Source organism: Panthera leo, chromosome C1 (assembly GCF_018350215.1).
Source record: "Panthera leo isolate Ple1 chromosome C1, P.leo_Ple1_pat1.1, whole genome shotgun sequence".
Taxonomy (NCBI): Eukaryota; Metazoa; Chordata; class Mammalia; order Carnivora; family Felidae; genus Panthera; species Panthera leo.
This window is the reverse complement of record NC_056686.1, coordinates 144,321,094-144,339,580: the sequence shown is the minus strand read 5'-3', so window position 1 is coordinate 144,339,580 and position 18,487 is coordinate 144,321,094. Positions and strand designations below refer to the sequence as shown.

Sequence of the window (18,487 nt, the reverse complement as noted above, 5' to 3'; positions counted from 1 at the left end):
TGTGGGACTTTTCCTAGACTCATATTTTGGTTTTTGGTCGTTTCATATGCAATAGAACGAATGCCATATTGTTTTAATTATCTGGTAGATTTTGTTTTATTTTATTTTTTTCTTTTTCAAGCTTGCCTTGTCTATTCTTGGTTCTGTGCATTTCTATATAAATTTTAAAATCATCTGGTCAATGTCAGTAGAAAAAAAGAATACAGACTTTTATTTGGATTACATTATACATAATACATATAAATATATTGTGCCTTGTTTATAATGAAAAACAAAGCTATGTATGGAATTCCATTGTTATTTCAAATTCAATTCTTATAAGAGTAAATAACTTCCATCTAATATGTGTAAAAGATAACAATGCAATGAGCTGAACATTCAATAAAGTCAGATTTAATAAAGATGGCTGATGGTTGTTACTTGAGAACCAGAAAAAATATAGCAAGAATTTAACCATGGAGGGTTAGTGGAAGAAGATTGTAGCTTGTATTCAAATTTTACATCTGATTTCCATTCAAATAAAATTGGAAGCTTTTCAGCATCAAAATACCATATAAACAGAGATCAAAGCACTTAAGGAGAATTCCAAATGTTGGATAGATTTATGAAGTAATGTTAATAAATATTTTCAATTGAGATAAAAAATGCATTTGACTTTTTCAGTCCTCAACTGGTTAAGAAATAAACCTAAAATGTCGGGAAATTGACAAATTAGACTGAAATAATAAGAATCTAGTTCAAAAAATATATTATGATCTATTCACATTTTTTAAACCTCCAAAGAGTGAGTTCATTTAAACAGGACTTTTAAGCAATCAAAATAATTGGTATCACATGTTATCTGTAATGTTTTCTGAAAATGCTAAATTAATATGAAGAAGCCTAAAAGCCTAAGAATAATTTTAGTAAGATTCTATAATGATAAAGTGTCATTTTTAGGTATTATATTACCTTAAAATTATCTCATATATATTGTATTATTGACTATCATTTGAACAGTTATTGTGATTTACCAGTTGCTATGATCAATATATCTCAGCATAGAGGTAAAATATATTTTTTCCTCTTCAAATGCTCAAAAAATCATTCTATAAGCAAAATAGTAGGCTAAAAAATGTCAATTAAATGTAGAATTAACTGGAGCAGCTTTCTTCTCCTTAATCGTATTTTCCTTAATCTCTGCTCATATCCAGTGACCACATTGCATGCACTGATCTTAGGTGAAAAGTCATTAGAATATTGGAGAAATATCTAATATATTAACTTCACCAGTCTATTAATAAATATCATTGAGAAGGGCTAGTACATCCTTTAGCAAAATTATCCTTCATGTAAATTTGACAATGGTTCTTTCAGAAATGGAAAAATGTGAAATAACTTGGGAACTGTTTTCAGGAATTAACAGAAAAGGATAAGAGAATTTGACCGTGTGCATGAAGCAACAGTAACTACATTGTTTGGAATTATGTGTTTCCCTTTTCTTCTTTGTCCTTCATTTCAGACATATTTTCCCCTGTACTGTCAGATGCCCTTTAACATACAGAGAGAACTGTTTAAACACTTGCTTTTATTCTCCCATCTCAATCCCTAGCTACATGTGCCTAATATTCTCCATTTGGGTAGGCACCTCAGAAGAGTTAATTCTAGACAGAAAGAAATGAAGAAACCACCACTTTCAGAAAGTCACTGAATCATATCAAGTTGTTTCTAATGCCCTGTGCCTGGGTACTGACCTCAGATAGCCTGCACGGAGCCTGGGTTCTTTTTGTTTTTTTCCTTCTCTTTCATCACCTTTGCCCATTTACTTGATTCCCTTCCCTCACTGAACTTCTGCCCACTTTTTTTGTTGCTGAATTGATGTTTTGGTCCTTTCGTCTGCCCCTCAAATCTCCATCAGCCCTATCCTCATGTCTTCCAAGCCCCAGACTGACAAAATCTGTAGTTTTCGTGAAGAGTATGTATTTAAGTTTCGGGGTGGGTTGGCATGAAAAAGACTTTAGGATGTTTGGATCTGTCCAAACAGAGTGATTCAGTTAATATTAAGTGGATTTCTTAAATTAAATCCAAATTCTGGATTCTAATTCTATTGTGCAGTTTTTGTTTTATATTGTTCTTTCAGTTTATGTAGGGCTAAATAAGTATGTAGGGCTAAATGTAGGGCTGTATAAGATCATACAGTCATCTTATAACTATAGCTTTAGTGCCCTTGTTCTTTTAGAGTGGATATTTATATTTAACATAATATTACAGAAGCATCTAAAGGGTATCCTAAGGAAATAAGTCCTGAGAGATGGTAGATTAAAACAAAAAGAGATTATTTGGCCAAAAACCTTTGGAGTTATGATTCATACCAGAGACTCTTTTGGGGGTGTTTATAACACACATTATTACATTAAGGTCCTGCAATTTAATATATATATATATATATATATACACATATATATATATATATATGTATATATATATATATATATTAATTTATTAATACATACATACTCATAGGCCATTATATCCTATACTTATTTGAAAGACTTTGGAAAGGAACAACATCATTGTCCTTTTTTGTAGGCATATACAATAGTTATTATACCCATCTACATAATACACTTTGGAACAATCAGCACTAGATCTATATTTATTCCTGTTGCCCTTTCCAAAACTGGGTTGGAAATGGCCTCTGAGTGCTATGTTTCAAGAACTTTGACTGCTTATCTTATTTATATTGCTTAGATTCAAATTCCAACTAAGTGACTACCAATTTTGTTGAACTCCATAGTTTGATAATAGTAGAAACACCCTGTGTATTGGACCTGAGTAAAGATAGATCTATTTCTTGCTTTCTCTACTTACTATCTTTATGGCCTTGGGCAACTTCACTAACAGTCTGGGTCTCAGATTTGTATCTGGAAGACAGCCTTCATAGAGTTAGCATTTGTCCTGTAGAGAATTAAATGAGATAAGTGACATTAAGTATACATCACAGTTCCCTGATACAGCAGCCCATAAATGTTAGCAGTTATTGAGAACTGTTTCTGAATATTTATGAAAGCCTTTGCTCCATAATCATTTTAAATTATTTCTTAGCACAACCTAGAATTTAAAATTATGGATCCAGACTTGTTGTATATGAGAGGAAATAAACATATTTTTAAAAATTCATTTGGTGTGTGATAATATATTTTACCTAAATGCTTAGTAAAAAAAATCAGTTGTTTAACAATTAAAAAAGAAAATGCCTGGGGCACCTGTGTGGCTCAGTTGGTTAAGTATCTGACTTTGGCTCAGGTCATGATCTCACAGGCCGGTGATTTTGAGGCCTGCGTCGGACTTTGTGCTGACAGCTCAGAGCCTGGAGCCTGATTCGGATTCTGTGTCTCCCTCTCTCTCTCTCTGTCAGCTTCTCCCCCACTTGTGTTCACTCTCTCTAAAAAATAAACTTAAAAAAAATAAAATATCTCTTTTAAGCATTGTTATTGAATGTAATTCTTGTTGATAAAGGTATATCAACATTCCTTTTTTATCTAGATATGAGTCCAAGCACCAAAAAACACTCAGGATAAACCTTATTTAAACTCTCTATTTATTTGCATGATTTTGTTATTTCAGGATATGTATGAAAAATTATTGTTTTAAAATTGCAGTTATGAAACTGATATTCACTATATGTTAACTAAATACAATATAAGTAAAAATTTGGAGGAAAAATTACAATTATTCTTTTATTCATTTTGAATATATTTCATCTTGCATTTGGTACGGTACTGTGTTTTCCTTCCCATTCCTCTGGTCTCCTACTCGATTAAAACTATATAAACATATTAGAAATAAGAGATCCTGCCCCTCTCTGTCTTCTCTGCAATGGGAGCAACCCCCCTGCAACAGCCCCTCTTCCCCTGAAAACATCCACCTGTGCAAAGTTTGTCTCCTGCCCCTTCCTGGTGAGGAGCACTTCTTAGTTGTTGAGCGCATCACTGCAGCAGTTCTAGGACCACCAGAGACCCTGACAGATGAAAGCCTCAGTAGTTTGGCAGCCCCACGTCCCATCCCTTGACCTCACTTATTCCTAACTTCAGCTTCAGAACCAGCGCCATTTCAAAGGACAGCCACACCGAAGTCAAGTTCACTGGGGCTGGGGCTGCCATGGTAGGGGTGGCTGGCTCTGGGGGTGGAACCCAGACTGTTTAAGTGCCTCACCATTGGTTATGCCAGGAGCCCATCTCTGAAACAACAGTTCTTCTCCTATGCCATCCTGGGCTTTGCCTTTCTCCAAGGCCTTGGGGCTCTTTTGCCTGATGGTGGCCCTTCTCATCATCTTTGAGTGTGAAGAAGCTTTCTCCCCCCCCCCCCCCACTGCCTTGTCATTCCTTTTCCCATACCTCCCCAGGCAGTCTGGGGAAAGTGGTTGGCTCAGGGTTTGAGAGAGAAAATACAAATACTGCATTAATAAGAAAAAAAAAAGAAATAAGAGAATCCTTTTCATGTATTTTGAAATGAACAATGAATACCAAAACTTAGAGAAAACTGAGAGAATTTTGAGTTCTAAAAAGTCAAACACTGTACTCAAAACAGAAAATATATAAATAGATATATATATATAGATATATATATATAGATATATATATCTATATATCTATATATATATATATTGATTCCAAGCATGCCCTTTGGAGACTGTGACTGAAGACCACTGCTCAGGTCCTCCTTCAGAACCCAGGCCTCATCTGACAGCTCACAGCCTGGTCCATCTCCAGAATTTCCTGCATCCAAAAGAAGATGCCTCATCCAGTGACATGCCCTCTCCAGGGCAGCTAGCATCCCAGGACTATTCATATAAGGGTTTCAAAAGGTCCGTGCCCCCTGGTGTCTAAAAAAATCCAAGAGGCATGGCAGCTCTGGAGCTTTCTGAGTGAGTGATTGAAGCTCTCACATGACTGTCCAGACCTGCTCTCCCAAACAGCACCTGCTAAAAGTCCTGGTTGCCAATCTGATTTTCAGTCTGTTTCCCTAGGACCACCAACCAACAGCAATCCTGAAGGAAGTTGTAACAAATGATTCAGTTACAACTCAAAGAATTTATATCTTCCTCCAGTCCCATTGTATTCCAAAGCCTCTGTTAAAAAAAGGGGGGTGGCGATTGTGAGGCAGAAAAAGCTGTACCAACGAAAGATAGAGGATCTATGGTGGAAATAATTGAGAATAACCATGTAAAGCAATCAATTTCTTATGGGAAAATATATATGAAAACTATAATATCTCTCACAATTTTGTAAATGCTAATAAGTGCAGTCAATTAAACCCTTTAACATTTATTTATTCAAGTGAAAATGATATACGAAGGCATTCCATTACCAGTTGTCTGTCCAATCCCTGGAGATCACACACAAAATCATTCTTTGTAATATGTTCTCTAGGACAGAAACATTGTAATCCAAATGTTTTCATTAGTTCATTGGCAGAAGGTGATACGGGTTAACAATCTATCTAAATATCAATACCAATGATTTGTAAGTATTGACTGAAGTGAAAGTCATTAAGTAGCCATTAGATTGAAAGCAATACACTTGATAATGAAAAGTACAGGTAGGCTTTAATAGTGGAGAAAGAATTGCGTTTGGTTCCTGGGCAGCCGACTGGAAGAGGAAAACACAGAATAACGAAGATAGAGATGTTCCATTGCATATCAGTCAGATATATTATATTCCTAAGAGGTTTGAGGGTGCATATTTACCTAGACAAAAAAAATTATAATAAACCCCATAATTTAAACAAAGAGAAAAGAGCCCTTATGGAGTATGGATTTAGTGCCAAGTCTTTAACATGGAGACAAAACCTTGGAGATCAAGATTCAGATTCAGCTTTTAACTCAAGTCTAAACTAATAAAAACTAACATATTTTCTTTCCTGAGGTTTTGATCTAATAATTTGTAGCCTCTTAGGCTCAGATTCCCCTATGATTCAAAAACAACCTCAGATTCTATATTTGGAAACTTATATTACTATGGTCTATAAACTGGTAAGAATCCTAAGAGCAAGATGAAAATTATAGGAAAATAATTTTGCTTGTACTATAAGAAAAATAAATAGTATTCTTGTTCTAAGAAAAACTTACTTGAGGGGCTCCTGGGTGGCTCAGTGAGTTAAGCAGTCTGACTCGGTGTCATCTCAGGTCATGGTCTTGTGGTTTGTGGGATCAAGCCCCAAGTGGGGCTCTGTGCTGGCAGCTGGGAGCCTGCTTGGGATTCTCTCTCTCTCTCTCTCTCTCTCCCTCTGCCCCTCCCCCACTCTCACTTTTTCAATCTCAAAATAAACATTTAAAAAGTAAAAACTTACTTGAGTCGTTAGATCCTGTAATCCCAGGACAGCTAGAACTGTGCTAAATTCCAAGCTGCTCCATGTATTTGCTCTGTGATCTTGGGACAGAGTCTAAGCAGATCAGAAAATCAACTTTCTTAAATGGGAATGATACAGTATCCATCTCATAAGACACTTACAGGAACTAAGTAAAATTTCACATGAAAATACAGAGTACAGAGTTTGTATGATAGATTAACAACAGTTCACCAACTACTAGTTATTTGAGCCACTTTCAGTCATTGAAATTTATTATTAATCTTATCTTAATACTTAAGCTTAACACTTCTCCAACAATTGTAATTTATTTCATCAAAATCAATCATTGGGGAGGGGCGCCTTTTGGCTCAGTTGGTTAAGCATCTAATTCTTGTTTCTGGCTTAGGTCATGATCTCAATTTCTCTCTCAGATCCTGCTCTGCTCTTGTTGGCTCTTTCTCTCTCTTTTTCTCTCTCTTCCAAAAAAAAAAAATAAATAAATAATAATAATAATAGTAAAAACAATTAAAAATCATTGGAAAATTAGGACTATGTTTTTTGTTTGTTTTTATTTCTAAAGTTTATTTATTTATTTTGAGAGAGAGGGGAAGGGAGGGTCTGAGAGGGAGAGAGAATCTCAAGGAGGCTCCATGCTGTCAGTGCAGAGCCCAATGCAGGGCTGGATCTCATGAACCCTAAGACCATGACCTGAGGGAAACCAAGAGTAGGATGCTCAATCAACTGAGCCACCCAGGCACCCCAGGACTGTGTTTTAAATATATTCATATATTGCATAAGTTATGTTTTCAATAAACAATTATGCATATATAAATATCATAAATAAATAGTATCTTTTAAATTATTTTTTTCTTTTCAAGTTTCTGTAGATCTTATTGAGATAATTAATTTTATAGTTTTGCAAATCTTTTTCTTATAACCTGAGTATTGTGTAGCACTAGGTAGATTTAACCACTGTGATATTCTCTAGAACTGAGTTTCCACTGCCATATTATTATTTTGGCCTTTCAAAATCTTTTTAGAACCTCTTATATAAAATACAAATGGGTTGTCATTGAGTGACTGGCGTTCAAAGTCTCATCTTCCAAAAAAAAACTTGTTCTTTTCTATTCCAAAGCATAAGACATAGAGATCACTGATATTTCAATCTGAAAGAAAAAAATTTATACAATTAAATGGATATTTTTAAAAAGATAAAAAATCATTGATTTACTAAAGTATCTATCTCAAGAAGTTAAAAAGCCAAAGGAAAAAATTAAACATAATGAATGTGGGAGTTAAGAACTATTAAAAAATAAGAGTAAAAAAATCAAAGTAGAAGACAAATATAGAATTGAGAAACCCACAAACTACAAAGCTGAGTCTTTGTGAAGCTTAATAAAATTAAATATTATAAGAAATATTAAAAAAAACAAAATTGAAGAGATCAGAAATATCAGCAACAAACTGAAAATAAAATTTAAAATACTAAATAAATTAAACTAAAATTAAAATATTACTAATAAAAAGGTATAAAGACATCAAATAAATAATACTAAAGTTATATAAGATCTTTAAAACAAAACAAAATAATACTATAAAATATGTTTGAGAAAAATTAAAAACAAATTAGGATTATACTATACTTATGGATGGATTCAGAGAAAATATTATAAGTATATTAATGTTTTCAGAATATTCACCTATAGATTTAGTGTAATCCAAGCAAGTTTCTAGTAGATTATTTTATGAAAATTAACACACTGATTATAAAATATACACGGAAATGCAAATGATCAATAATAACAAAGACAATGGTGGTACTGGAAGACTTATAACACCAGATACTTAACTTTCATAAAATTTTAGTGTGAGTGAACAGTGAGGTATTGACATATGTACTAACTGCTCAAGGGAACAGAATATGAAATACAGAGGCATACCCACACATATACAGTCAGCTAATTATGACATGAAAAAAAGTAACCTAAAAAAAAGGAAAACTGACAAATTGGACTTCATTAGAATTAAGAAATTCTGTTTCTCAAAATACACAATTAGGAGTTTGAAAAGGCAAGCCATAGGGAAAAGATTATATGTAAACATGTGTGTGGTGTATGTGTATGTATGAATGACAAATTTGAGAATACAAAAAGAAGTATTTCAATTAACAATATCAAGATAGACAACCCAAGAAAAAATAAGCTAAAGATTTGATCGGGTACTTCAAATAAAGGCCATCCAATGATCCAAAAATATGGAAACATGCTCAACCTCATTCATCATCAGGGAGATGAAAATCAAAACACTGAATTATTACTCCACTTGCTAGAATGGCTAAAATATAATAAAGTACTTCCCATTTCCAAGTATTGGTAAGGATATGTAACTCTCATAATATATGGATGATGGCAGTGTTACTTTGTACACTAGGGGAGTGTTTTTTCCCTTTGGAAAAGTGACGATATTTGCTGAAGCTAAGCATACATACATTTTGCAAATCAACAATTCTATATCTATGTATATAAGGTGAATACATATGCTCATCAAAATACATGAAAACAATCATTATATCAATACTACTTATAGTAGATAAAATATCCATCACTATTAACTAGATCTAGAATTATGTATCCATATTATGGAAAGCTTTATGCTAATGAAAATTAGTGAACTAGTCATGTACAATGACATTGATAAATTTCACTAACATAATGTTAAGCAAAAAAAGCTAGAACAAAATGTACATATGGTATAATTTCATTTATATGCATTTCAGATGTAATTAAAAGTAGTTAACGGTGATAGATGTTCAAAGGGGTAGTCTTCCACGGTGGAAGCAATAACTATGAAACATAATCATATTATTATTGAGTTATGGGATGTACAACTGTCAGGAATGGAACATATTGTATTTCCTCTCTTTAGTTTCTAATATATATTTTTAAATAGGGTTTCTTTTTTTTTAATTTTTTAAACATTTATTCATTTATGAGAGACAAAGAGCACAAGCAGGGTAGAGGCAGAGAGAGAGAGAGAGAGGGAGACACGGAATTGAAGCAGGCTCCAGACTGCAAGCCGTCAGCATAGAGCCGGACGCGGGGCTCGAACTCACAAGCTGTAAGATCATGACCTGAGCCGAAGTCGGACGCCCAACCAACTAAGCCACCCAGGAGCCCCTGGTTTCTTTTTTTAAAATATTTATTTATTTTTGAGAGACAGAGAGAGACAGAGTGTGAGCGGAGGAGGGGCAGAGAAAGACAGAATCTGAAGAGGCTCCAGGCTCTGAGCTGTCAACACAGAGCCCGCCGCGGGGTTCCAACTCAAGCCTTGAGATCGTGACCTGAACCGAACTCGGACACTTAACCGACTGAGCCACTCAGACGCCCCTTAACTAGAGTTTCCAAACTACAGGATTGCCTTTGCCTTTAGTAACAAAAGATGAAGAACACTTAACAAGTAGATTCTAAAAGAAATATGATGCAATCTGTTAGCCTCGTTGATCCAAAGCTAACCTGTTTTAAAGATCTATTACATCTCATGAATCAGAATCGAACCATATGTGTTCAGAATAATGCAAGTCAGATTCACTGAAATTCTCTTTGCTTTATTCCCCTAGAAATCAAATATGAATACCTTGAAAAGGTGATGGTGGCATCCAAATTAAATGATGACCTCTGATTTGTCATGTTGTGGACCCATTTATAATCTTCCCCAGTCTCAATTAGCAGAATAAAGAGGAAGGACACTTTCAATTATCTTATTGATCCATATATAACGTGAACAATGTTGAAACACATAGTGGTTTGCTTTTCTAAATCTGACCTCAGGAACTAAAGACAAAATTGTCAAGCTTCCAGCTGTGCTCATTCTCTGCCACAATCTAAATTGTACACTCATGCATGTTACACCCTCCCCTTTTCTTATGTGTTTCACAGTGTGTAATTTTGCTAAAACAAGCCCTTTAATTATACATTGCCAAAAGTGTCACCTACTGTTAAATGATTCTTGTGCTGCAAACAGAGAAACTGTGGGTCCTGTAAGGTTCTGAAGTTTCCATTATGTGCACAGACCCCAGGAGCATCTGTTAACAAATCTGTTGGTGGCTTTGTGTAAAAAAGAGCCAGGCTGGACTCCTGCTGTACTTTTGGTCAGAGAGTGCAATTTACATTTTGACAAGCTTAGTGGGTAAGAGAGAAGACCGCACAAGTATAAAAACAGCTCAACATGAAACATTTTGGACTAATAGATTACTAATGTTGAAAGACTTATTAAATAATGAGGAGTGATGATCAGAGATAAATTTATCTTGGGGAAAGGTAATAGGAAAGCTATTTATTTTGATTTTGCATTACTCATAAGTATATTTTTTAAAAAATGTATAGTGTAATAGTCCATTAGACTGTTTAACACAATTCTAATTTGATCAAAATCAAGTAGAATAAGACAAACCTGGGTGGTAATACAAATCAGTTTTGTCTTTAAGAATTTTTTTTAATATTTGAATTCTCTGTTCTTTCATTATACCCTAAATACTTTATCTATGTTGGACTTCACTATTTATGCCAAATAATTTAAGCTATAAGAAATTATACATAAATACAGATTTAACTTTTCCTGGTAAACAAAATACTTGAACTTTCATTGTAGTCACCACTCCATTTTTTTTTTTTTTAGCAGACCTTAAACATAGTGATTTAGAGTAGAGAATAAGTAGTGCTGGATTTAAATGTTAAATCTAAATGAACTATTATTGTAGCCAAATTATTTTACTCAAGTCTTCACTGGGTAATAGAGACAATAATAACTTCAAAAATTTTTACATCAACCATAGATCTCACCATAAAAGAATTCACATTTATAAAATGTTAATAAAAAATAAAGTCATCTTAACTGTGGTAGACTATTCACCAATATTTAGTGATTCTCTGGTGGCCAGACATACATAAATACCTTTGTTTTCCAGCTTTGTTTCTCTGTGGGGCCATGAGACATAATCTTGGCTGGAATGCAAGGCAATTGAATATCCCTCTGACACTTTCTGTCTTTCCTCTCCCAAGCCCTAAAAAAATGGCAGACACAATACAAGGTGGGGTACACCTGAGTCAGAGCATGGAAAGGAGCTGTCCACAAGAGCTGCCTAGCAAGGACCAAAGTTCTGGACCTCACACAAAGGAGAAATAAAATTTTATTGCATTAACCACAGAGATTTAGGGAGTCATTTATTTTCATGGTTACTCTACCCTGAGTAATATTATTATCATACAAATATTTAATCAAGATATGCATGCCTTCCTAAAAAAAAGGTCTGAATTAACTTCCTTAACTTAAAGTTTTCTTTTGTTGTTGTTGTTGTTTGCTGTTATTTTTGGCAAGTAAGCTAGACAATTGGAGGCCAATGTGGTAGAGACTCTAGATGTGAAACTTCGAATACAGAGACTCAAATATAGTACATGAGTAACCAAGAAAAATAGCATAATTCTTTTGAGATTTGTAACTGTTGTCTTAACTATCCATTATGTCACAAAAAATAAAGATAATTTTAGAGATAATTTTATTTTATTGCAAGTACCCATGCTTTGTTTTAATTACATGCTGTGTAAGCTACATAAAAACACAGGAATTTTGCCTTTAAAAAAGTGGCTTATAAGTAAGTGTACTAAAATGTGCATTTAGTTATCAATAAATAGTATAGTAACTCTATAATTCTTAGGTATATAGTATTTTTCAGACTAAAAACTCAATCTTATTTCTTTTTTTTTTTTAATTTTTTTTTTAACGTTTATTTATTTTTGAGACAGAGAGAGACAGAGCATGAACAGGGGAGGGGCAGAGAGAGAGGGAGACAGAGAATCTGAAACAGGCTCCGGGCTCTGAGCGGTCAGCACAGAGCCCGACGCGGGGCTCGAACTCACGGGCCGCGAGATCATGACCTGAGCCGAAGTCGGACGCTTAACCGACCAAGCCACCCAGGCGCCCCTCAATCCTATTTCTTTAGTTATATTATTGTATATCTAACCAATTTTTATACAAAAATTTTGTAGATTATACAGTCTATACAATAGATTCATACAATCTATTGTATAGATTAATATAACTAAACATTTATTTAACCAAAGGGGTTGGGAGTGAAGTAACATTGTATATATAATGTTATGTATATAATTATCATGTAATACAATGATTCCCCGAAAAACGAAGTACAAATCATATGCAAAACTAGGAAAAAGTAGTTTTCTGAGGTAAAACTTTTAAAACAATACTTTCTTAGACAAGTATACTATAACATTTTTCTCAAATAAAGATCTACAGTGAATAGAGAATATATCCTGAAGACAAACAGATGATGATTCATTTTAGTGAGTCTCTCTATGACTAACACATTTCTCATTTTTACATTTTCCCTTGAAGGAGCAGCATGTCGTAGGCCCTGAAGTGTCCAAGGCAAACACCTGCTTTGTCATGTTTTCCATTTCCGCATGGTGTCCACCTAACTTCTTTGTCCACCCCCCCACAGTCCCACTAACTTTCTAATTTTCCCACCACTCAACACATTCTGTGTGTCTCCAATTTGATCCGTGTAGCTATCAATCACCATTCCATTCAAGGTGGTACAATGACTTAGTACCAGAGTGCAGTGTTATGCAAATGATATTTCCAGACTGACTGGCAAACTTGAAGCTTAGCTTGCCTTATTGACACTGCAGCTCTGAGCAATATACAGGCAGTCCCCAAATTATGATGGTTCAAGTGGCCATGTTTCAACTTTATGATGGTGTGAAAGTGACATGCATTCAACAGAAGCTGTACTTTGAGTTTTGAATTTGGATCTTTTCCTGGACTAGAGTTACGTGGTACAATCCTCTCTGGTGACACTGGGTCCAGTGAGCGGTAGCTAATGGTCAGCTCTGCGATCACAAGGGTAAACAACTAGATACACGTACAATCATTCTATGCTTGTACAATTGTTGTGTTTCCTTTTCGGTACAGTATTCAATAAAATACATGAAATATTCAATACTTTATTATAAAACAGGCTTTGTGTCAGATGATTTTGCCCAAATGTAGGCTAATGTAAGTGTTCTGAGCATGTTTAAAGTAGGCGAGGCTAAGCTAGGATATTTGGTAGGTTGGGTGTGTTCAATGTATTTTTAACTTATAATATTTTCAATTTACAATGGATTTATCCTGACAAAACACCATCATAACTTAGAAGGATCTGTACAAAGGATCTTAATAAACTTTGCCCCTAGATGAGTTTGAGTTGTAGTGTTGATTGGGAAGTTCCCAATCAATTCAGAGATTTCTGACCAAATGTTGAAAATACAACCCATTAAAGCCACTGGTTTAAAGCAAGCCAAGTATCAGAACATTGAACAAATGGATCTAGGAAGGGTTTAATCCAGACAGTTGAAGATCAGCATGGAATAAACCCATGTGAAATGAACATATTTCTGATAAGAAATTTGTTTTTACCCACCAAGCAAATTTTGGATCAACGTGGTCGATTGAACACAGAGGAAAAGTACCAATCAGCCAAGCCTGTAAAGCCATCCTAATATATACCAATACAGAACTATTTTTTTAAACTTTATTCAATGTAAAGAATTGCAACATTTTACCTTTCATTCATTTTACTGCCAGATTTCTTGGAAGTTCTATAGCATGCTCTGCTTTAATATTTTCAACTGCAATTCACTACTTTCTCGACTCTTTACATCTGGTTCCTTTTTTCGTGTTTTATCAAGATTTCTGTCTTAAAGATCATAGAGAGACTTCAAATTTGCTGCATCCTCAAATTGTTCTAAGGCCTCATCTCTGCTATCATTTACTCACACTTGTATTAACAAAATGCTGTTCTCTCAGACACAGTGACATCATTTTTCTTTCCGATTTTGCTTTATGTGATACATTTGTGCCTTCCTTAGTTTTTTTTAAATCATGCTTTATTTTGCTGCACCAGATTACATTTCAATTTACTTGTAATACTCTTCATATCCTAACTGCTATGGATTTATCTCCAAAATACTTGCTCTCATATCAGATGCTTCAAATGTACTGAATTTCTTTTACTTGCTTGTACATGACATTTGTGTGAGCCGTCCTCTCTATGGAGTCCTTTGTACTTTCCTTCTAAATTATGCTCAGCAAGATGGCCTTAAAATTGCCCTCAGCTTGACTGGACTTTCAGCAGGCTTATTCCTGCCTCTAAGCCCTGACCTCTCTATCACAGAGAGCTTTACAGAACCTTACAGGCCTAACCACAGAGGTCTACTGCCTCCCATTTCTTAGAGCACTTACTTAAAAAAAATTGCACCTGTAAATTTTGTCTCTGTCCCTTTATGGTGTCAATCTTTTAAAAACTTCTTACCAGTTTTACATCTCAGGACTGTCTGTCCCAAGGACCTGACAGCCACCACTCCAAAATGGAATCATTAAGGAAGATGGCATCTCTATCTCCAGTCTCTGTGGGAAGTTCAGAGCCTAACTTCAGTGGGCGCCTCGTCACACGTTGTAGTATTACCTCCTGTTATAAAGATACACGCAAGTGTCCTTTTCCTTGGGGTAAGGCCAGTTAGCAACACAGGATGCCTATAATCTCCCACCCCAGCTATATGGAAGTGGCCACCTGAGAGAGATGTTGTCTTCGGTAAGGGTCACTTGCAAATCATAGCAACCCTGATAGAAGAAAACTAGGTTGGCAGGAGGTTAATGGAGTACACATCCTGATCATTCTCGCTCCTTTCCCACTATTTGCCTGCCAATACCCATCTGAAAGTCAGGGGTTAACAGAGCCTCTGGATGAGGTCATATGGGCCATAGAGTAGAGCAAGCTAGTTGATTCATCCATCTGTTCATTAACTCTTCAACAAACATTTTTGTGACAGACATTATATTATGTCCTAGAGATGAAAAGATGGAATACAGCATTATATTAATCAAAGCCCTATAACTGCTATTACAGAAATGTTTCCAAACCCTATGGAATTCCAGGAAATAAAGTTAGGGAAGTAGTGAAATCTTTATTTACTACCATTTGATATAGGACTTATAGATAAATACACTGCCAGAAAAGATGTGGAAGCTAAGCTTGCTAGGCGTGAGGAGCTCCATACACCTGGACCAGGTTAATGAGTGAACGAGATTAAAAAAAAATTCAAAGATGTTGGTAAAACAATAGATAGATGATGCATAGATAGAACATCACATTAGAGATGAAGAAAGGAAAGTGTTTCCAGTGGTTACCATCAGCAGTGTCTTCAATGTGGAATATTCAAAGGAATCAACACGATAATTGACCTTTGAGTTTTGATTGTGAGACTTGTTGACCTTCACAAGATTGCATAACAAATTACAAAAAGTAGATCTTTATTCCAAGTTGAAGAAGTCTAAAAAAATCTAAATAGTTATGTGAAAATGCTTCAAAATGATCTATGATAAAAGGGTTAGCTTGAAGTACAACTGTTTTTCTCATTTTTTTCCTTTTTTGTTTTTTGACAGAAGAGATTTTATTTTATTTTATTTTACTTTAAGGTTTACTTGTGTATTTTGAGAGAGAGAGAGAGAGAGAGAGAGAGAGAGCAAGAGAGGGGTAGAGACAGAAGAAGAGAGAGAATCCCAAGCATCCCAGCATGGGGCTCCATCCCAGGACTGTGAGATCATGACCTAAGCTGAAATCGAGAGTCAGACACTCAAATGACTGAGCCAGCCAACTGCCTCACAAGAGATTTTAATGGTGTATTGTATTCTCACTGTCTTCCAAACCCAGCCTTTGTCATCAGCGAAAAGAATAAAAAAAGGTGAAACCATTATCTACAGACAGCACATGAAATGTTCTAAATTGATATTACCATGTATACATAAATGTTGAGCCATATCTACATAAATCCTAAATGTATAAGAAGTGAACTCATATTTTTAATCTATCAGATCATTAAAAAGAATATTTTTCTATCATTCATTTTCTGTTTTTACTTATAAAGCATCAATGAAATTGTCAACTACAATCTATTAATTATGAACTTGTGCCTTACTTCTAGGTAGTGTTTGCAAGTTGTTAATTATAGGTTTAATTATAAGTACTATGAGAAAATATTTATACCTTAGTATTCTAAGATTTTATTTTGAAAATTGATATCTGATCCTATTTATAAGAGCTGCTCCAGAGAATAAATCAAGAGTAAATACAAGAGTGGGGCAGCTGGCTCACTTAATCAGTGGAGAGTGTGACTTTTGATCTCAAGAATGTGGGTTTGAGCCCCATGCTGGGTGTAGATTACTTACAAAAATTTTAAAAATCTAAAAAAAAAGAACAAATATGAAGAAAGTACATATCAGCCTATAAGAAAAAGATAAAGGACGGGTCGCCTGGGTGGCTCAGTTGGTTGGGCATCCAACTTCGGCTCAGGTCATGATCTCGCGGTCCGTGAGTTCGAGCCCCATGTCGGGCTCTGTGCTGACAGCTCAGAGTCCAGAGCCTGTTTCAGATTCTGTGTCTCCCTCTCTCTCTGACCCTCCCCCATTCATGCTCTGTCTTTCTCTGTCTCAAAAATAAATAAACATTAAAAAAAATTAAAAACAAAAAAGAGAAAGAAAAAGGAGTGCTGTAAATCCAGATGGAAAGACAGTTTCACTATAAGAAGCAACAAAACAAATCAAAGTCTAAATAGATCATACTAAGAATACAACTTTTAGAGACGAAGATAATAAAAAAGATACAATATATATCAATCCAACAAATTATGCCAATATACCCTTATTTTCCCATTCATTTTGAATTCCATTGTCCATTAAGACATTCTGTAACTTTGGTGGCCAAAGATGTTAATTGAATTCTTACCATGTGTCAGTAAATTTGTGTAGAGTTTAATATGTTTTGTTATTCAGTTACTAACCCATAATAGAGGGATTTTTCCTAGATAAACCATCTATTGGTGCTACACTGTAGCATTTCACATTATAACATTATTGCATGTATCTTTTCCCCACTCTAGACTCTAAGCTCCTTAAGGCATAAATTAAACATTTTCCACCTACTCATTTTTCTCTTTACTACCACAGTGACAAGCAATGTATGAATAAATTGGAATGTAGATATATATATCATAACACAATAAACAAGATACCATAATATACATGGTAACAGTTTAAATTATATCAGAAATTCTAGAAATCAATCAGTGGCTTCGTGAAAATCCTGACATGCTGAGCAAATACTAAAGGAATGGCCAAATGTTTGCATGACCCAGGGATGTTTTACTTGGAGCCTGGCAGATTTGGTTTCAAGCTGCTTTAGGAAATTAATCAGAGTCTGAAAACCAAGACTTAGGAAAAATTCCAATAGATAGATGATAGATAGATAGATAGATAGATGATAGATAGAAATAGAAAGAGATAGCTATCAGTGGCAAAAACAAAACAAAACAAAAAAACTCCTGAGAACTCAGAGTCAGCTGACATAAAGCAAACTGGTCATGAATTCATAAGGTTCTGTAGGTCATTATGAAATGCCAGTAAGCACAGAATCTAGGTGACCCTAGCTAGAAACTTTTGTTTCTGTAATTTCTTCTATAGTTAGGGACACATGTGGTTGGTCTTGCCTGTGACTAGAAGGTAAACTTAAAAGGCAGAATCAAGAGTAAGAGTTTTTAATTTTTCTTTCAGGGAAATAGATATTCCTAGGATTATAGGGACCATTTCTTATATGGAAAATAACAGCAAAAATGTTTTGTCACCAATTTATGCAACAAGCAGTTCATACACTTAGGAAATTAGCTTTGTAAAACTTGTCTGCCACCAAAAGTAAGAACCAAGTGTGGAGTAAATATTTAAATGAATATCTATCCATTTGTGGTCTTTTAGAATAAGACTTTGGGTAGATATATGTATATACTATCTCATGACTGAATGAAACTTACCTTCCCTATTTCCTCCACATTAAAAGAATTTTAGCATCCTTAGGGGATAATATAAGGTCTGATAACAAGTTTTAAAAACGCAATTTTGATCTAAAGGTCTAAGCTTATGAACCTGGAAAAAATATTTGAAATCATTAAGATTTTGTCAATTTGCCTTTCATTGGTAAATAAAGCATCTGGAGTTTAAGGGATTTTTGGTATTTTTTTTTCCTTTGAAGCTGAAGTCATAAACGAGTTTTAGA

General features: G+C 34.7%; 1 pseudogene; it reads left to right on the top strand.

Moving 5' to 3' along the window:
- Nucleotides 1-455: 455 nt before the first annotated feature.
- The window catches only part of LOC122226016, a 128,235-nt pseudogene continuing 110,203 nt past the window's right edge, over nt 456-18,487 (top strand).